A 20,672-nucleotide genomic window follows, 5' to 3' on the forward strand; every position below is an offset into this window, starting at 1 on the left:
ATGCACACAATGGCCATAACACTATTATAGGCTTTGGAATTTTTAATTTAATTGTAATGGTGAGGAAATTTTGCATTACTCTCCTCTCTTCTTTCTACAGCTTTAATGAAGCCACTGCAGCTGTTCTCCTTTTAAAAGCAAGATCAGCAATCTCAGTTTGACAAAGCTACTGTGCAATATGTTTCTTTTGTTGTTGTTTGTTGTTTCAGGAAAATGCTGTTATCATTATGCAAGATAGGCCTATCTCATAGGCTACCTCTGCAAACAAATTTGGCTTTTTTTTTTCCAGACATCCTACTTTGCATGTATTTGTTCTAACTGAACATTAATAGCTCACATTGGTGTGAGAACATGAACTGTAATTATCCTTCTAATTCTCACTTTCATACCCTATTTCTACTACTTCACCTGACACTGAGGTTCTGTAGTGATTGCTTCATTAGTGATGAAGAATGGCCTAATCAGCTAAAGTGTTGCTAGAAAACTCTTGTTTGCCAATACTAGGAGGAGGTACCAACTTTTATCCTTTCTTTCTGTTTTGGAGAAAGGTGCATCTGAATGATAGTGACCCAGTGAACATTAGAGTATTAATCACCTCCCTTTGTCTCATCTATGCAAAGCAGGATTAGAGTTAAAATGATGACTGCTTAATCCCTTTGATTTTCTTTTACTAAATAAATATTAATCTACAAATCAATCAGATCCTGTATTATAACACACATGATACACACTATGAAAGGTTATGTAAATTACACTCTGTTTTACAAGCATGCCATTAATGAAAAGAGCCCCCATGCTTTCCCTTTTCACCCCCAAAATCCCTATTAAATTTGGAAGTTCAAGTTAATAATCCTGCTAAATATAAATCTTAGCTATTGAATCCATATTCCTTTTCCCTTTAAAGAAATTTGCTGCATCAATCATTTTAGGAATTAATAAATCATATTTACTGTGTTTATTCATCTGTCAATACTCCCAATCTGTAAAGCTTTCACTATTTAATCTTTTTAACTCCAACCAAAGTTAGTTTACTTTAGATGTTGTTTTAAACACACATAGAAATAAATTAAATAGCAGCAGCTAGAAAATTAATCCTAATTATCTTCATGAAAAATCACACAACCTGGATCTGTCACCTGTTCTCAAACACTGTGAAAGAGAGAATTTACATTCATAGCTTTTAAGAAAAACATTACAGAAATATAAGCTTCATTAAACTTATATCTAATTTAAGAAAAATGCAATATTAACATAAGGTAAGTATACTAAAAATACTGCAATCATGTAAAAGAGTAACACAGCCTTTTAAAGTGTGAATTGTCACAAATTTTGTGATTTTACTAAAGTCTGGATATGTCTTCTGTCAGCACATTCAGTAGGTAAGACTGAATTGCAGAACTAACAATTAATGACCAGGGAGTCAAAGTGGCTCTACAGTATTCACCTAACCTCTTTGTCATCTCAAAACCAACTGAGAAACAAATGTTACAGTACTTTTTTGTCTGCCTAATACTAATTTGCTTGCATGCTAAGAATGCTTCTAAGAGTTATCATAAGGCAGGTAGTCAAACATTCCAATTCTCAGGGAGATACTACAACTCCAGATGACTTCAGAAAGAACCTTGATGAAAACAAAAAATAAAGAATGGTTCTTTTGTGCACATTTACAAGGCTGCAAGACTCTTCCAATTATGCATCTAAAAAAAAAAAAAAAAGCCATGGGTGTTGTAAATCATATTAAACATTTAAATATTTCTCTGTATTAAAATCAGCCTGGTCAGTGATTATACAGGATGTTTTTTTAGCAGTTCAGTTATTAATAAAGCATTTGTTTTTTCTAGAATATTATCATGGCAAATTTGTTTTGTATTGCCAAGATCAGCTGGGCATTTTGTTTTTATTATGCATAGTCTTTTGTCTTTTTTTGCTCTGCAAGTTAATTTGACTGCTGTGCATAAGTGAAGTGAGCAATTCAGTAATTAACTTTTGTGTTTTAAAATGTATGAACTTTAATTAGATTTCATTATAAACAAACAAATGTCAACTATAATTATAAGCTCCTTGGTTTAACCACATATTATCCCTTTTCAAACAAACTTGATGTCAGACAAATTAAAATCAAGCAGCCAGCAATTTTGAGTTGAATTTTACATGATCTGCCAGTAACCTGATTACTTTAACTTCAATATCATTACAGGAAAAGTATTTCAGGAAAAATAATTACAAGAATTCCAACAGGAGACAAGCTTAATTGTATTGATTCAAAAGATGCATGTATATAGGAACCATGCTGAACGAATAATGTTATCTTAAATCAACAGTTACTATTAAAATTATATTGTCTGGCATGAAAAAGGCAATTTGATATTGGTGTCTGAAAAGCAGAGATACAAAACTAACTGAAATAATTATCTTTACACCATTATACTCTAAGCAACAAAATATCAATGTGGAACAACTTCAAGGCATGAAGGTTTGCAGGTTTATTTACTGACTGGTGTATCTATTAGTACCAGGAACAAGTGGAGCTGTCAGGACATAATGAAGGTAAATGATTAGTTAGCACAGAGACTGAGCTCTTCTTCAATGCAATAAGAGTTAATTAAAGTTTACCACCAAACATCAACCAAAGCAGGATGTTGATCAGGTTTCAGCATTAAGTGCAAACAGACAATGGTTGGCAGCAATTAGTGCAGCTATCAAATGACATGCAATGATAATTATACATTTAAAACAGCTAAAGGGCTTGTGGAAGGGAGGGAAGGATCTCATCAGCTTCTTTGACTATGTACAGTCAAAGTGCAGGAAACAGGTATCAGATATTTCACTTCAATACTGTAAATCAATGGAATTAAACAAAAAAAAAAAGGCTGTACAAGCACATTATCTGAGAGAGGACAATTCGCTGTACATGAAATGGAAGATATCTGCAGACGACTCCTAACAAAGATAAGTATTAGTTAGATTAAATAAATTACTCTGCCGCTGCCACTCACACTGACACATAAACAGAGAAGTGTTTGAGGTTTAAAGGCTAGTGACTGCAGCTTTGTTACACATTTCTATGCCAGATTTGACGTTACCTGGTATCTTTAGTCCCTGTGGCCATGTTCATAGCACAAAAAGGCCAGAAGGACCACAGCCCCAAAGCCCATGACCACAAAAGGTAGTTTCACATGCCAGCTGCAAGCCGGCTGTGAGGAAGCCTAGGCTTACCAGAGGCAATTACCTGTTTTCTGAGCCACAGCCTAAGGCTCTGCCACATATCCCCTGTTCTCCACCTCCTCTGATGAGTGTACGTGCTAGTTCTGCTTGTTCCCAAACTTATGCCCAACTTTTGGGAAAGAAAAAGAAAGCGAGAGCTTTCCACCACAGGTGAACACTGCAACACACAGCGGTGACACAGGCACACACCCAGAGCACAGAGAAGGCCAGTGCCGTTCTTTGCCACACTCTGCTCTGTTTCAAAGACCTTGCATAATGGTGGCAAGTACCAGATCAGTGATACACAATGGAGTCAATACCAAACTTAATTTTCATTTCAGCCTTCCATTAGAAAGGAAAGATGATAAACTTGCAGCAGCACGTCTAATAGCCACACCAAACAAAGGAAAAACTGCCCGTAACCCAGTTTTTCATCCTTAGCATGGACCCGTGAAGTTAAAACAACCCCAATTCTACAATATCAAAAACACAGGAAACGCAGCAAAACAGGTAAATACCCCTTCCACAGGCAAATAGCTATGATTAACTGGTGTAGCCAGACAGACAACTACACACATCTAGTATTCTGACAATTCCTCAATAACAGCTTCACACACTGGAGATGGAATAACTCATTCCTGCTCACTCCTCTTGGGCTGGCATAGTACAGCTAATGGGATTACCTGGTTAAACACCTACCCAGTTCCACAGCAGCTGAATAGGTCTGGCAAGTAGGATCCCCACCTCAAATAAATCAAGATTTCTTCAGCATTTTTATGGACAACATAGTGGCAGAAGCACCCCGATTTTTCCAGGTACGTAGAAGGAAGCAAGACAAGGTTTACCAAAAGACAAGTGGCAAGCTTCCAAGAAAGCTAAACTGTGACAAATTAAACCCCACAATGAGAGAGGGAAAGGGGTCAGATAGTAGGACTCATTGCTGCAGGTTACCACTGAGATCACAAATCTACTAATGTTAAAAAACAATAAAAGCTAGCTGCCAGAAGTATCCAGAGTTATTGTAATGAATGTGCACTCAAAAAAAAAATTAGGAAAAAGAAAAGTAAGGGATATTAAACCTAACTCTTCAGACGTCTAAACAATTTGCATTTGCAATTGTGGCAAAGCAGGAGTATACAATAGGTTATCCTACATCTGCCTTCTGTGATATTCTGCTGAAACATCTTCTACAGACCAAAGAGAGAGGAGGCTAGCCACACCAGAGTCCCAGTTTGGCAATCAATATATTCCTATAGTATGAATTACACCTCCTGAGTAAAGACGTGTCTGCAGCAGGGACACTGCTCTTATCTTTTATTTGAACTAACCCATGTAAAAAGATCATCAGCATCAGTTTGCATTTATATAAGTTGTATTAATTTCCACTGTGTCAAATTCAGAAAGCCTTCTTTTAAGATTATGATGACTGCATTTATTTTAAATTCCTTTTTCTTTTTTTTTTTTTCCAGAAGCAAACCTGCACACATAAGCAAAATGCATTAAAGATGGGTTTTGTTATAATGTTGGCTACCAATTGTGAATTTGTTGGAATATATGTTCACATTGCTAAAATTATTTTAATAAAATGCCTTACTGGTTTGCATAGTTCCTGAGCTGCAGCCTAGAGCAGTTCTACAGATTTTTTTTTTCCTAACAAACCTCATTTTCCCAACTAATTCTGTTATGCTAGGGATTTGTGCACAGAGTTGGCTAATCCCAGTATTTCCCTAGAGCTGCATCTAAGCTATGGCCCACTCCCAGTACAAAAGTGTCTCCAAAAGCCCTTTCGCCCCCTTCAGCACTGATACACTCATTGGTCCTGACATTTTCACTTCAGCCATGACAAATGAGCTGATGGCTGTGATCAGATTGCACACGAGGACTGCTTTATCAAAGACGTATCATTAACTCTCATCACTGTCTTCCATTACAGCACTTTTGGTCAAATCTGTTGTGAAAATGCAAGTCAGTTTAAAAACATAACCTAAACACAGCCACAAACAAACTTCATTAAAAAGCAGGAAAGAAAACCAGACTCAGACAGGATCAGAGAGAGACTAGCGTTAACTAAATGTTTCTCTGGGGATTTAAGTAACTGTACTCAACCTCTGCCCCAGTGCAAACATGGCAGTTGACCGTCTTCTAAAGGTCCCTTCCCCCATCGCGGACTGAGAGCACTACTTTGCCTTTTTTAGAGAAACAAAAATAAAGCAGCAGCAATCAAATACGTCTAGAAAAAAAGCCAATTCTTTTCTTTTCTGTCTCTGAACTACTTCGCATTTCTGTGTGCCTGCTTTTATCAAAATATGTTTCTCAAATGAATCCCTTAAAGAATATAAAATTTTCATTTGAATCACAGCCATATGATCATACTGTTTTCTGACTCACATTAAAAACGCCAACATAAAACACTGTCTGAAACGGAAATCTCTCAGTTCTCTACGAACAACGCAACCTTTCTGTCGAGTTAGAACATAAGTTCCAGATACATAGTTCTTGTTAAATCTAGAGGGTTTACAAAGTATATATTTGTTGTAACCTCTTCTAGCAATTCATCTGAGAATACACATCTAGCAGAGTCAACTGTAGCACAACAGATCTTGGGAATGGAGGTCATGCTTTGAGATAAAGTGCTATTCACTTTTGGACCATGCAAGAAGCTCTTTATTCCTGTTCTTATTGGCATCAGTTCCCCCTTACCAGAGCAAGAACAAAGCCAAGTGCTCGTGTGAGGTTTATGAATAAATCAGAGGTGAGCCACTTTAAGTGCTGCCCATGATTTCCTTGTTGACAGTGAGCACTTAAACAGGCTTCTTATGACCAGCAACTCCTGGCAAGCCTTAATGGCTCCTAATCTGTGCCCTGCTTCATTTCAGGAAAGAAATGACCCACCCCAATTTTTCTCAAGTCTTCACCTTTTGGGCAACTACTGTCCCACCTTTTTAGAAATCCATGTTCAGGTACTGTCCCATTTCAGTGCCAAGTTTTTACGTAAGACACAACATAAAAATCACCATTTTCCTCCTAGAAAACAAATGACAGCTAATAAAATATTATTACGCTGTGCAGCCTAAGTAATTCCCAGACAAACCATTACACAATCCAGCGTTTGTTTAAATTGCATAGATTTTTAAATGAACCTAAGAGATTTCTAACATACTTGCTTCCAATTATTAAAATCATGTAAAAAATATGCTGAGAGCATATTCAGCCCTTTTGTACAGCTACAGCTGAAACCAGGAGTGTTTATAAATCACTGCCATTGTATGTATTTAAAAAATTCAAACAGCCTCAAAATCTATTTTTAAATAATGATAACACTGAAAAACAAACAGATATCAAAAGTAAACTCAGTGCTGGGCCAAGCAACACTGGTCCAGAAACAATAACATCCAACTGCGGCAAGACACTAGGTGTTTCGGTACATACGTCTTTGATGCACAAAACCACTCAGAGACCTAAGCTGTTCAACATTAAAGCAGCAGCCTGCGTGGAGAATACATTTCAACATGGAATGAAATCCTTCATTTTTAAGGTCTGTCTCCCCCACAGACCCCTCCCTTTCTGGACGTGTCACAATCTCCAGATGGCTGAATCGACTCTGTAGTAGCTGAGTTATTGTCAGACTCCCAGTTTCTGCTGTGTTTAAATACTAACATTTTTCGACTCCATTGTTTCTTGCTGCCTTTTCACCCACTTCGGGAAAAAAAAAAGTTGATGACACCGCTCTGCCTTGTGATTTCAGTCCATGGTCCCTGCCGCAGGGCCGGGGGACAGCTGCCCAGCAGTGCTGACCTACCGCTGCTTGAATTGTGGCGGGTGCCTCAGCAGAGGACACTCATCCTCTTGCTAGGGCCTGATCCAAACTCAGGGAAATCGATGAGGTGGCACTGGACTTTGGAAGAGGCAAAGTGGACAAAACTGGAAACTGCAGCAGTGCTGGGGAAACCATCCATCAAGTGAGAGAGAAATCTACGGGCCAGACAAAGTGGGACTTAAAACTCCAGTGATGCTTTTCACCAGAGCTGAAATGGCTGTTCCAGTGCACGGGCTGATGACCCAGTGAGAAATCATATTTTGTCTCCCTACAGCAGCTGGGTGCTTCTGCTGGAAACAGTCCTAAAGCACGCTGCTGTACTGCAGCAGAGTGGCTCATGGTTGTTTATGCTTGGGGTGACGTTTCCCACCCCAAAGGGTGCTGCAATGGCAAACAAAGAAAGTGATTTTTTTGGTGAATGGCTCATAAAGCTCAAAGGAACTGAGGGACTGAAAGGTGACATTTGCCATATAGCTAAATAATTTATTTTAGAAATGTTACATTTTCTTTAATTTAAACTCTCAGTGCTGTAAACAAAATCAATAGCCATATTTCAATATAAAAAAATATAAAAGGAGCAGAGTTAAACCCACAGGAACAAGCTTCCTCTTTAGGAAGCTACTTTTCACTCAGAAGCTTATTTTCTGGAGTGGGGAAGGCACATGAAGTGTTTGGTATTAAGTTAGGAGAAACTCTTATTTGAAAGTGACCAGGTTTCTCACACAGAAAAAAACACCTTCATTTGAAACCATCATGAAGCACTTGGCAAATCCAAGTTTTTGGGTTTTCTTTTCTCTCTTCTTACAAAAGCTCTGGCCCTCTGAATACCTAAAATCAAAGGATCCTTCCCAGCAAAGACAAGGAAAGAAGGAAGTTAGGTTTTGTTATTTTCAAAAAGAGATTATTCTTATCTGTTACACTACCAACTTCTGGAACAAGTGTGCAAATAACTGGGATTATTCCAAGGTTCCATCAGAGTCCTAAACACTGGAGCACTACAAATGACAGGTGCCTTGTCATCTCAGATTAGGTGAATTTATAAGGCAGCCTTGGTGTCAAAATAAGGAGGAGCCAGACTCCAGCAGCTGCTGCTCCCAGACCCTGAGCTCTGCCATTACCCGGTAAAAGGAACAGAAATTACTCCAGCCAGCTTCACTGGAAAACCTCTTTCTTACAGACCCTCCTGTGTCTTCTGCACTAAGCACACCATCCATAAAAATGGAGATGGTAGTGCAAAAGAGAAGATGAAACCTTGTAAATTTGGTTTAATGGAATTCTTGTCAACTGGTAACTAAAGGCCTGATTCTTTTTTTACTAATATCAAAACTGTATGTCTTGCCAGTTTTACATTTATATCACTCCTCTGATTTCAGAGGAGTTGCTGTTAATTTAGTTTGGAGTCAATGGAAATAATATGATTCTTTTGGGTTTACATGTCCTAGGCTTACATCAACACAGGCATTTTGTAAGGATTTCTTTGTTTCAGAACCATAAAATCTGTTCATTTAAATACAGTCTTAGATGTACATCTAGCGCTTGAAGTCTATATAGTAAATGGTTGTTTTCAGAATCACCAAGGTCTGTCATACACATACAGCCTTTAGTTTGTGAACTATTGACCTGAAGGACTATAACACCTTCTTAGGAGCTGGTACAGCCTATCAGATGTCCAGGAATGCTAAAAGTGCTAGATTTGTCTGTAAAGAGATCCCAGTTTCTGGACATTTTAAAAACTGTTCTCAAAAGTATGAAAAGCAAATAAAACATAATTTGGACAAATTACTTTCTAAATATCTCTCTTTTTTGTTTTTTATTTGAAAGGTGATTCTGAGCAACATGAACATATAAAAAAAATCTTAATATGTCAAACTTTGATCATATAACTAAGTTAAACCATTCCTCAGAATATTTTGTTTAAGCAAAAAAAGTCAATCCTCAACAAGACAGCCATATTTCAGACCGGTAAAACTTTTCTGGCTCAGTCTGGAACTCAGCAAAAGCTACAGTAATTATGAAAATATTGGTATAAGTGTGCTATACAGGGACTAGTAAAAAAGGAATAGAGCATTAAAGACTAAACTTGCTGCCCTTATTTATGCAAAACAAGTTTATCTCTACAGGTCTGCAGAATCCTGCTACTGACAAATATGTTTACTACCCCTTTCAAAAACAACTACAAATCTCAACAACAACCAAAAAGGTACTTACTAGGTAAAAGTAATGAGCACGTGCATTTTAGTTTATTCTATCTGTGCATCTGTTCACACAAATGTATTCTGTGTTACATCTTATTCTGTAAAATCTTGAATCCCAGTATCTCAGTGTTCTGGTTTTCTGCCCATTCAGTAAGAATGCAGACATCACATAAGTTATTAACCCATGTGTTATCCAGTTCTACAGTGGCTGGAACTTTGCCAGAGACAACACATGGTGCTTGGTTAACAATATTTTAAAATATAAATTAATTTATTTTCAAAATTAACACATTTTTCTTATGGAAATACACTAATAAACTGTTCCCAGAATGAAAGACTATCCCCTAAGCATGTTCCTTTAAAAGAAGTTTTAAGGAATTTCATAAAGTGTGCAGTAAAACATTCGCAAGTCCCACAGAAGGTCTTTAACTTTGTCTTAAAAGAGAGAATTTTCGTGATTTTATTCTTACCAAGCACTTTCTGCATTTAAAGTTTTACTTCATTTATCCATAAATAATCCCAATTTCAGAAGCATCTCAAACAGTTTAAATATTATCAGATAAAGCCCAATACTGAACTAACAAGCATTTACAAATAAATGTTCTGCAAACTAAAAATAAAATCCCCAAACGAGTTAATATTTAGTCTAACTACCAACAGTTTTCCACAGTAGCTCTAAATCGGTAATTATGTTGACCTGAAAAAAAAAGAGAGCCTATTTAATATGCATACATACAAATAATTATTCACACTGCATTTGATTTACATATGTACAAAAGAACCACTTCCCACTTTCAAAAGTGGCTCAACACTTATGGTATTTTAACTGCCCTAATTACTGTTGAGAGAACATAATTAGAAGCACTGATCACATTGTCAACAGCTAACCAGTTGCAGCCCTGTCTGGAGGCCTGATCCTGCTCTGGTTGAAATCAGTGTGGGCTAGCACTGATTGCTGAAGGAGGACAGGGCCTTTCTTGCCATCTAAATCTACCAGAATCCATCTGTTTCAAACAACCTGGCTACGCTGATGCAGTCACGCCAAAAACCCCACTCCTTATGTGCATGTATCAATTTCTATTTCGGTAAGCTTTCTCTATTTTCAAAGCCAAACGAAGAGAGTAATTTTTTTCCCCAGCAAGGCTCCTATACCACATAAACACTTAGCACTGAGTCAGAATTCATAACTTTTTCCAAAAGAGAAATAGTTTAATAATTAAAACAGATATTGACTAAACCCTGCTTCCTTGAATACCAAACTTTATTAGATTATTTTGCCTTGATGCATAATTTCCATTGGCAACTTTTAAAATAGCTCCTTCCCTCCCTGCAGGCCCCCTCCTGCCTCTTTCCTTCCCCCAAGTAAAGTGCTGGGAATCCTCCATACCCAACAGTCAATATTTGGTTTGCCTGTCATGTTCCTGGAGCTCCTCTCCATACAAACCTGTGTTTCTCAGCCTTTAGTTGCACACATACTACTCTCACACATACTACTTCATATGATGATGGAAACTCAGGAGATCTTAGCAAGTTGCTAAAATCTGAGCTTCTGCTTGTTTTCTCAAGCCTTGGACAAACATAACTTTAGGGAGAGCTGAACATAGGCATAAAGAAAGAGGAGCCTGCATTTTCATCTTCCTTTCATCTCAGTCATTCAGTCAACCATTCAGTGCCCTATTCAACAGAGCTTTTCATTATGCAAAAAAATGCTAATCCTTTTCCGATGCTTTCACACTTGTATAAACCCCCATTCCTTCGACTGAAAAGCAATTATATCAGTTTACCTTTCTGTCAAAAACAGGATTAATATTCCAATACCAGAATCTCCTTTATTTTCCTATCTTTTGCTTAGGAAACTAGAGATTATTAGTGGAGTTATTCCTTAGAGCAAGAATACATTATTTTAAATATTATTATTTTAGCCAAAGCAAGAGGGAAGAAGGGGGAGGGAGAGAAAAAAAACTTCAGTTGCTGCGGAAACTCTTTTCAGTGACAGAACTGACCTTCCCTTTACAGAGGCCTGAATAGAATGAGCCTCACTTTGGTCTATTAATCAGAAACAAATTATGAAAGAATGTGGCCGGACTGGTTGACACTATCCTGTCTTGGGAGACTCAGTAACAGCCTAGTAACAATGTCCTCTTCATGGGTAATGAACAGCCATGACAAATGGGGCAGAGAAACTATTTATTTGCATATGCAAATTCTCACACAAGGGAAACATGTACAAACAAGTGTCATTGTAAGGTGGATTAGGCAAACAACGCTTTCTTTTTAGGACATTCTGCAGCCCAGAACATTAGTCAGCACAATTAAACCAGTCTCCATGGAAACTAATGAAATTTCACCATGGTATGAGTTAAATTAGATAGCTAGTTATGTGTTTTCACAATCCAACTTGAAATCCATTATTGTTTCAGAACAATACAGCAATTGTGCCTGGCTGATCTTTGCCAGCTCAACAAGCTCCTAAGTTGACAATTTGCATATGTTAATATAATTAAGCACTAATTACATGAAACTTGTACATATTCACATGCACTTTCCCTGGGCGCTTCTCAGTTTGAACATTGGCCAAGTCTTTAACCCTTTCAATGAATTTGGAGCAGCAAAACTCTGCCTTCTGGGTAAAGCCCCAAGGCAGATGCAGAAAAGCTCTTCATTTATAAACACAAAGCTTAACCTGGCTTCTCATATTTCTATCAACAAGGCTAGAAAACATTTTTGTGTATGCTGGGGTAGGAAAAAGAAGAGGGGGCGGGGAGAGGGAAGCTGGTCTGGAAGTTCTTTAGAGATCCAGCTCTGGTACCCTTTTTACATATGAGAACACAAACATTTACCAACATAACAGGTTACGAACACATGTATTGCCATTGTTACAGGTTCTTCAAGACTCAAATTGTCAAAAACTAGACTGGGTTTTATGTCAGCACTCTCAGAGCCACAAAAAATGAGAATGAGAAAAGGAAAAAAGAGCAAGCAGTAACTAATGAGCTTTACATAAATATATGCAGAGGCAATTAAGCAGTGTTAATTACTATGACAGCAGTTAATTGAATATAATTAGATATTTTAAGCTACTGACTAAGGCATAGTTAAGATTAATTTTATTGAGATTAATTGTAAATAAGAATAGATTAACTCTGTGTTTTGACAGGCATAAAAAGTAGTTTTGCAAATTAACCAGGAGAGCAGAAACTAGCACAAAAATCATATATTATTTTAATGTCACACCTCAGAATCATCTGCTCAATAAACATGACTTTTCAAACCCAAACAGACAGGAATCTTGAAGAAAAACAAACAGCTTGCAGAGATTAAAGAGCCTTTTGTCCTTTTTCATGTGCATTTCTTTTAGTAGACTAAATTAAGCGAGTCTGGTGTACGTTTTTAGGAAGGAACATTTCACACTGAATGGAAAAAATGTTCTATCACATATGAAATTCATGCAGCTGTGCGGAACTTGGTCCAGATGGTCTAAGACTATAAAACAACACTAAATGATAGACAGTAGGGCCTTCCCAAGATTATGTGATAAAGTCACAACCTCCTATTTTGACCTAAATTTTCTGTCATGTATTGTTTCCTTCCAGATCAGATAACACTATTTTAATTTTTAGCTGGTCCTGAATATTCAATGGAAACTCTTAATAAACATTGCTGATAAGTATCTGAGCAGAAATCATAAAATATTTACAAAACGCCCCTTAGCTTCATTAAAACAATGATGAATCTGAAGTGCAAAAAACAGTGCTCTGGTTCTCCCCACAATACTAAACTGTTCACACCACTTAGCTTCAATAGGTAAAAATGCTTGGTTTCAAATATGCTTCAAAGAAAACCCAAACCACATTCTACCAGCAGATTAATTCATGCATGCTGATTAACAAAATTAACAACAAGGCTGAAGAATGCTGAACAAATCACTAATAAGAAAGAGCTTCAATTGATTTTGAAATAAATCAATAGGTGATTAACACAATATTTTTAAAGCAGTAGAATGTATATATATATTATATAAGCATATATATTATATTTTCAGTACCTTTTTAGCTCTTAATCGAACAAGGGTTTTACAACAGTGAGCATGTCCCTATATTGACTATCCACTTCTTTGGAATGCCTTTAGTCTTTTATAACAAAAATCCAAAAACGGTCTGTGAAACAAGGCTACGACAAGCCATTCTGCAGTGAAGGATTTTAAATCATCCAGCCTCTTCTAATAGACTTGAGACTTATTGAGGTAGAAACCATAAAAAATGAAGAAGGGAAATTTAATCCCTGAAATATTGATTTGCACATTAATATCATATAGGCAGAGGGCAATTTGGCTTCATGGAAATGACACATTGTCGACCCTTGGTGAAGTCAGAGCCAATCTAACTGCTGAACATGTCTGAATCTCAAGAGTTATTAAGGGCTTCCCTTCTTGCCTTTATGACTTTTCTTCAGCCTACCAATGCAATCTTAAATGTATTATCTTTAAGAAATAATTGTAAAACCTCAGGGGTTTTCCAGTTAATGGAAGGGAGGCTAAACCACATCAGATTCTGAAATGCAACATTAAACCCTTGCAATCAACAAAACCACCTCAATTCTCATCCATCCAGTGCAGGATCTAATATTGTTATTAGAGATAATCAAATTTCATTGTGTAAATTTAGGCTCATGGTCAGAATGGAAGCAGTAAATTCTGCAATATTAAACAGTGATTTTTCTCAGCCCCCTTTATATGTTCTTTGATGGTGCACCATCTTCACAAATAAACCTAAACTATTCAAAAAATCAAGGAACACAACCGTCTCCCTATTCTGAAAGATGCACACAATGCCATTTATCATCTCCCCAGCTTTCCTTTAGTTTTAACTTGATCTAGCAGATAAATTTCATTTTAGAGAATAATACAGCAGTATCACTGCATAAACCAAACAGCAGGTACTATTACTGTGACTTACACAGATGGTTTACCTGACCTTTCTTTGTTCCTTGGGTAGGTTTCGCATTTGCAGATTTATGACTTTTCCCCCTATATTTCATTGACCCTCTATGTTCATTATCATAAAAATGAAAACTATTGAATACATGCTTATGTTGACAAAGTCCAAAAAGCCCACAGCTAAAGGAGAAAGAGATGTACGATGCACTGTGTGGATCTCTAGATCATACACTATAAATATTCAAGCACAGATAGCACGAATAACTGAATAATCCTGGTGAGCCCCAGCTCTGGAGCCAGGTGCAAGAGGTTAAAACAGCTGGCTAGCCATCTTTTATTTGGTGTGCCTTCCTACCAGCTGAAATCACAAGCCCTGAAAACTAGCAGATATTCCCTCAAGGATGATTGTCTGATTTTTTCATTTCAACCAGTTTAGTAGGATCCCCCAGTCGAGACAAGAGAGAAACTCCTTAAATACAGTCAGTTGAATAGGAAGTAGAGCAATGATGATTAAGGCTCTTCCCCCCCCCAACACACACCCCAACCTTCAACCCCTTTTCCTTCCACAATCTTCTTTGTGCACCTTCCCATCCAAATGTTTGTATTCCTTATTTCAAAGAAAAGCACTCCAGATCGTTCTGTCAGTTTTGCCAGTAAATATAAAGTAAAACAAGTGTTGATGGCACTGAGAGTGTTACATACCCAGGCTGTGTTTTTGCATTGCTCTCAATGGAAGCGATCGATGCCCATGTCACAGTCGCGTCCCAATCGCAGCCAAGTCTCTGCCTCAATCTAACCAACAACAGGCAGGGCTGCAAAGGCTTCTCACTACCTCTTCCATCCATCCACCACCAAACTAAAAATATAATGCTACATATGATCTTTTTAAACACTCCACCACCGCTCCTAAGGATCGAGCCACTGCAAATCCAGGGGAAACACAATTGGAAAAAAAAAAAAAAATCCACCATAAAAAAAAAATCACCCTCACAGCAACCACCCCAAAAGCACCCGAGCCCTCTCTTGCCACTCTCTTTCTCGTTCTCCTCCTGCCAACTACATAATCCTTGATTAAAAACGGAACAAGGCTAATAAAAAGAAAATTAAAAAAAAAATAGGAGGACGGAATGGAGCCGAGGAAATGCAACTGTCAGAAAACGGGATGTTCAGACTTCCTGAGTGAACCTGCCTGTGTCTGGCTTAATGTAAATCCACCATCTTCAGCCTGGCAAGTTGTCTTTTGGTTGGGCTTTTTTTTTTTTTTTTTTTTTTTTTTTTTTTTTTTTTTTTGTGGGGAGGGGGGTGTTATGTTTGCGATCTCTGCCTTGGTACCTAAGGAAGGAGGAAGAGGAGGAGGAGGAGGGTGTGCTATTGAATGGTGGCTAAAGCCTCCTCGGGACGGCGCTGAGGTGAAACAGGCTGAACCCGAGTGATGTGGCTCCGCTCCCGGTCGGACCCGGTGCCCTCAGCAGCCGACCGGAGACCCCGGCCGCCCGGCTCCAGGTAACAAAAGAAATACCAACCCGTGCGTTTTCTGCTGCCGCTGCTGGGGAGACTTGGGTGGAGGGGGATGTAGAAGGTGCAGGAGGGGAAGAGTGGAGGGGGACCGCCGTAAGTTTGCATCGGATGGGGGAAAGTTTATTAGCATTTTTGCAGGAAATTTCATGCAAGGCAAGAGGGGGAAGCAGGGACGCGCCTGCCATTAGCCACTGTGATGGGAAAGGATGCACTTGATTCTAGCACGAGCAGTTAGACCAGGAACAGAACAGCCTTCTCTCTGTTTATGAGATGCTTTTTTTTTTTTTTTTGGTTGCCTGGTTGTGTTTCTTAAACACCTTCGTCCTCGGTTTAAAAATAATAAAATAAAATAGACGCCTGTCCCGCAAAACACCCGTTTCTCCCCCCTCCCCCTCCCCCCCCCCTTCAAAAATCTCAGAAAGACTGCGCTGAAAGCAGCCCCGACCCTTCCCGCAAGGAGCCTTTCCTGCGGAGCGGCGCGGCACGGCACAGCACGGCGAGGATGCCGGGGTGTCTGCCGGTTCCTGGCCAGCATCCACCCGCAGGCAGCGGCAGCCGCTCATCCCCGCTGGCGGGGCCTTTCCGCGCAGTGCCGGCCCGGCCCGGGCCGCCTCCCCGCGCTGCGCGGCGAAACTGACAGCGAGGCAGTGCGCGCTCCTAACGGGCTCCTCTTCCTCCTGCTGCCAGAGACGGCAGCCAGCAGCGCGATCCCCCTGCGCGCACACACAGACACACACTCGCACAGCCACCCCTGTCTCTGCTCCTGAGAAACCTACCTGCGAAATAAAAACGGGGGCTGTAGGGGGAGAGAGGAAAAAAGCACCCCACACCTTCTCCTACACACACGCACGCAGTCAGGGTCCCCATTGCCCTGCTGGCATCCCACTATCACAACCACCCCACGCCCGAAAGCGAAAGTTTGGGAGGCCGAAGGGGTTGGAGATGGAAAGGAGAGGGAAGGAGGGTGGGAGAGCGAATGCGCCTTCAAAAAGCACCTCAAAGTTTTGGGGGGACCGAGGTGCGAAACCGGAGTGCGAGCTCTAAAGGGGCTGGCGAGCGATGACTTCTGACAGCCGTAACGTCTTCCCTAATCTGACAGAATTTCCCCTCTCCCCGAGCTCCCTATAAAAAAGAGCGAAATAAAAAGTGGGGGACACCCCCCGAACCTCTTCTGAAAACTGAGCAGGGTCCTCCACTTAATCCGAAAGTTACAGCCCGAGAGAGAAAAAAAAAAAACAAACCAACAGCCCCAAACCAAAGCAAAAAAAAAAAAAATACACAAACAAAACGTAACCCCCGTAATAAAAGAGAAAGGGAGAGAAAGAAGGGAGAGAGAAAAAGCAGCCCCTCCTTCCCCATTGCGAGCAAATACTGTACCTAAAAATGGGGAAACAGGCGGAAAAAGGGGGGAGAGAGAGAGGGGAGAGGTACATGGGATCTGGGGATGTGAGTGTGTGTGTGTATGTGAGAGAGAGAGAAAGAGGCACAGGGAGAGGGGGAGAGAGCGAGCGGGCGAGAGCGAAATATCAAAGATTGTGCAAGATCAGCCTGGAAAGATAATCGATACTCGACCTAAATTTAACACAAACTACTCAATAAAAGTTAAAGAAAAAACTTACTTTCCATTTCCCCTCGCAGTTCCTACTGGATCTTCGCCTCTTTTTTTTGTTTTGCTTTATTTACTTAACAGCTGATCACATCCAAGTAAACGAGAGAAGGTTCATTAAAAAAATAATAAAAAAAATAATCCTCCAACTTTATTGGGTGAAAATAAAAATGATTGAGCAAGAAGTGGGGGGCATGAAGCGGTCCTTTGGGGTCCGGGAGTTGTTAAAGCATGTGCCGACCGCGGTCTCGCTGTTTGGTTGTGAAGGGGTTGGGAAAAGGAGGAAAGGAAATGAAAATCCGATATGTCTTTATTCTGCTAATTATTATCGTTTTAGCCCTGTTTAAAAAAATGGCTGATTAAGTTGAGTGCGCATGTCTTTGTGTGTCTATTCCCGATATGCACTCTGGGAATGAGAGAGAGAGAGAGAGAGAGAGTGGAGAGAGAGAGAGGAGAGAGCGAGCGAGGGAGAGGGAGAGGGAGAGGGAAGAGGAGAGGGAGAGGTGTAATTAGTGAGGTGATCAACATTCTCCGGGCTGCAAATGACGCGCAGCCCCGGAGCCGGGGAAGCCGGGGCCGCCGCGGCTGCCGGGGGCTGCGGGAGCCCCAGAGCCAGCCCGGAGAAGAAGGGGGCAGCAGCAGAAGGGAGAGAGCTCGTGGATACAAACACAAGTCTGCAAACTTCATTAGTAACACAGACACACACGCACAGGCACACAAAGTAGATGGCTAGGGAAAATTAAAGGGAAAAAAAGGAAATAAAGAAAGAAAGAAAAAAAAAGAAGGGGGACGGCAGACTTGCTCTTTTAACTGCCCGGGAACTTAAAAGAAATTTAAGGTCCAAATTAATTATTCTGTCAGGGAGAGATTTCTTTCTGTCTTTCTCTTCCTTTTTCTCTCTTTTAATGGGGATTTAATGAAAAAATACATGTTTGCAATGTAATAATGAATGTCTGACACCCCTATAAAATGAAAGATAATAATATATCTAAGATAGGGAATAACTGCCCATACAGAGATAAAGCTGGATTTATTTACACATACATGCACACGCACACATGCGCGCACTCACATCCTACAGTGTATTTACACATATGCACACACACTACACACATGCAGAGTCACTCAAAATGTAACACGTTTTATTTGGTGGCCTCCATGTAATTGCTTGGAGATAGCAACAAAATAAAAAGCAAAGCCTTCCAGAATATACAATATCAACTGTAAGCAGCCTTATCAAAATGAAGTAAATATCAGCCCAGGGAAAGAGTCTCTTTGCATACAATACAGGTATCATGCATATACATGCATCGTCTTCCACTTTCCCTACAAGTATTGATATTTTATTAATATTTTATCCGCTACATTTTACCAGACACATTTCATTCTTGGAGGGAGGGGGTAATTATTATGATGAAAACTAGGGTAAAATGTACAGATGTCATTATAAATTGGAATCTTCTACAAATATTTTCCTGTGTGGGATTTAAGAAGATTGCTTCTCATTTGAAAATCTAATTATCTTAACCTAATACTGCAGATGTGAATATGACTGACACTTTCATTAAAAGATAATTAACTAAAACTAGGAATAGACATACTTTAAAATACCCCCTACTGAAGATAAAACCACGACTATTCAAAGAGCATCCGAATACACTGCAGGAACATGTGCAGATTTTTGATAATGTTATTCCAGAAATGAGGATACCAGAAATGGTCACTAAGTCACAGTTACATGCAAGAGATATTTACAGCACCAAAGACCCCGCACAGGTGAACCATAACCTTCGAGCTGACATGCCTTTGAAGTTCGTGATTCCTGCAATACATGTCAAAACCTTGTCTTAGGCCTCAAACACCAAAAGCCAGCAGGAAGGTTTTATCACAACCTCCCATTAAAAGTGCGCACACACAACAACAACAACAAACCAGCAAAAAAAATGATGGCAGAAATACGCACCTCTCTGGGCCTTAAACCTTTCGCTCCAGGAGAACATTTGGCAAGTACTGGAACTAACGCTAATAGGAAAATCCCCACCTGATGATGAATTAAAGCTGCCCTTAAGGAAGCTCAGGCCAGTGTCAGGGAACAGAGTTGCTAAAAGCAGATGTTTAAGGTCAGAGTGAAGGTTTTGGGGGAGGAAAAAAAAAAAAGCCAAAAAACACACACACACAAAAGAGAAGGTCTTTGGAAAGCAGAGGGTAAAAAAAAGGCAAAAAACAAAACCATCAGCCTGAAAGTACAGCTATTCCAAGCTATTCCAAAAACCGGAGCCTGCCAATAAAGCAGGGAAAGAGCCCTACCCCAATCCAGAGAAACCTTACTTTAAACTCCAGGAAAATCTCCAAGACTGGAACTTAAGAAAAAGTCAGGGGCACTTGAGGTTTCGTGAGAGCAACTTTCTACCTTTTTCAAACCTCACCTAAGCCTTACCCCAGCTCATCAGTGAAAGAAACGTGTGCAAAAGTACACAGATTTTCACAGGCACTGCACCCTGTGAGTGAAGGTACTGAGGAAACTGGCGATATTCCGCATCGTTGTTTACACGGTGGAAAAAAAAATGCAAACAAAGACTGAAAATGAAATCTCTGAAACCCGTTTACAGTTATCAGATTGAGGGGGTATGATGGAAAGAGGACTTTTAGGCTTAAATTGTAGGAGAATCGGGACTCTGAGGTAGAAGGATGCATTGTCCATTCAAGTGCATGCCTGAAGGATGGTAACACATTTCCTAAGACTGAAGACAATTAAATACAATGTGATGAAGTAACACCTGAGAACAATACATCTATTTCAAATTCAAGTGAAGAAACACGTATACTTAATGTCACAGAAGAATAAGGAAACGAAGATAATTTAGTTTTAAAGTCGTCCCCCCGCACCCACCTCCCTCCTCTCCTTTATTCTTAGTGCTTTTCTCCCGGTGAAACATCAATACCATTAATGTCATTAATGTCAAAACACCAAACGTCAGAACGGTCAAGTCATTCTTTTCTGGCTGTAGATTCTTTTTTTCCCTTTCTCTCTTCTTGGAAGGGGATATAGGTTTATGGTAGACTTGAGTTACAGCTAAAGGAACAAAGGGGGGGGGGGAGAATAGAGGCAGGAATTACGAGAGGAGAGTCCACATTTTTCAGGGTTTCTTCTGCCACTGTTTACTGTCCTTTCTAACGTTTTCAATCTTTTCTCTCTTTTTCTCTCTCTCTTTTTCTCTCTGCCTAAAAACAGTAGTTGTCTGGGGAGGAGAGGGGGTGTATGTGTAGAAAAAAAAAAAAAAAAAGAAAGCACTACGGGATGTTAACAGTTCAGAAGAAACCCGGGAATCGCCACGTAGCTAGGAAAAATCGAAGAAGGTTAATTCCGGGAGGCAGCAGCAGCAGCAGGTTTGTGGG

At 39.6% G+C, this 20,672-nt stretch overlaps 1 protein-coding gene across 1 annotated transcript in view; it reads right to left on the minus strand.

Moving 5' to 3' along the window:
• The window catches only part of ZFHX4 (zinc finger homeobox 4), a 149,870-nt gene extending 132,274 nt beyond the window's left edge, over positions 1-17,596 (minus strand). Inside the window, exon 1 of the mRNA XM_005150818.4 lies at positions 17,290-17,596. The gene's annotated coding sequence lies outside the window, so the exon portion shown is untranslated. The remainder of the gene's footprint in view (positions 1-17,289) is intronic.
• Between the last annotated feature and the right edge of the window lie 3,076 nt (positions 17,597-20,672).

This window comes from Melopsittacus undulatus, chromosome 1, assembly GCF_012275295.1.
Source record: "Melopsittacus undulatus isolate bMelUnd1 chromosome 1, bMelUnd1.mat.Z, whole genome shotgun sequence".
Classification (NCBI taxonomy): domain Eukaryota; kingdom Metazoa; phylum Chordata; class Aves; order Psittaciformes; family Psittaculidae; genus Melopsittacus; species Melopsittacus undulatus.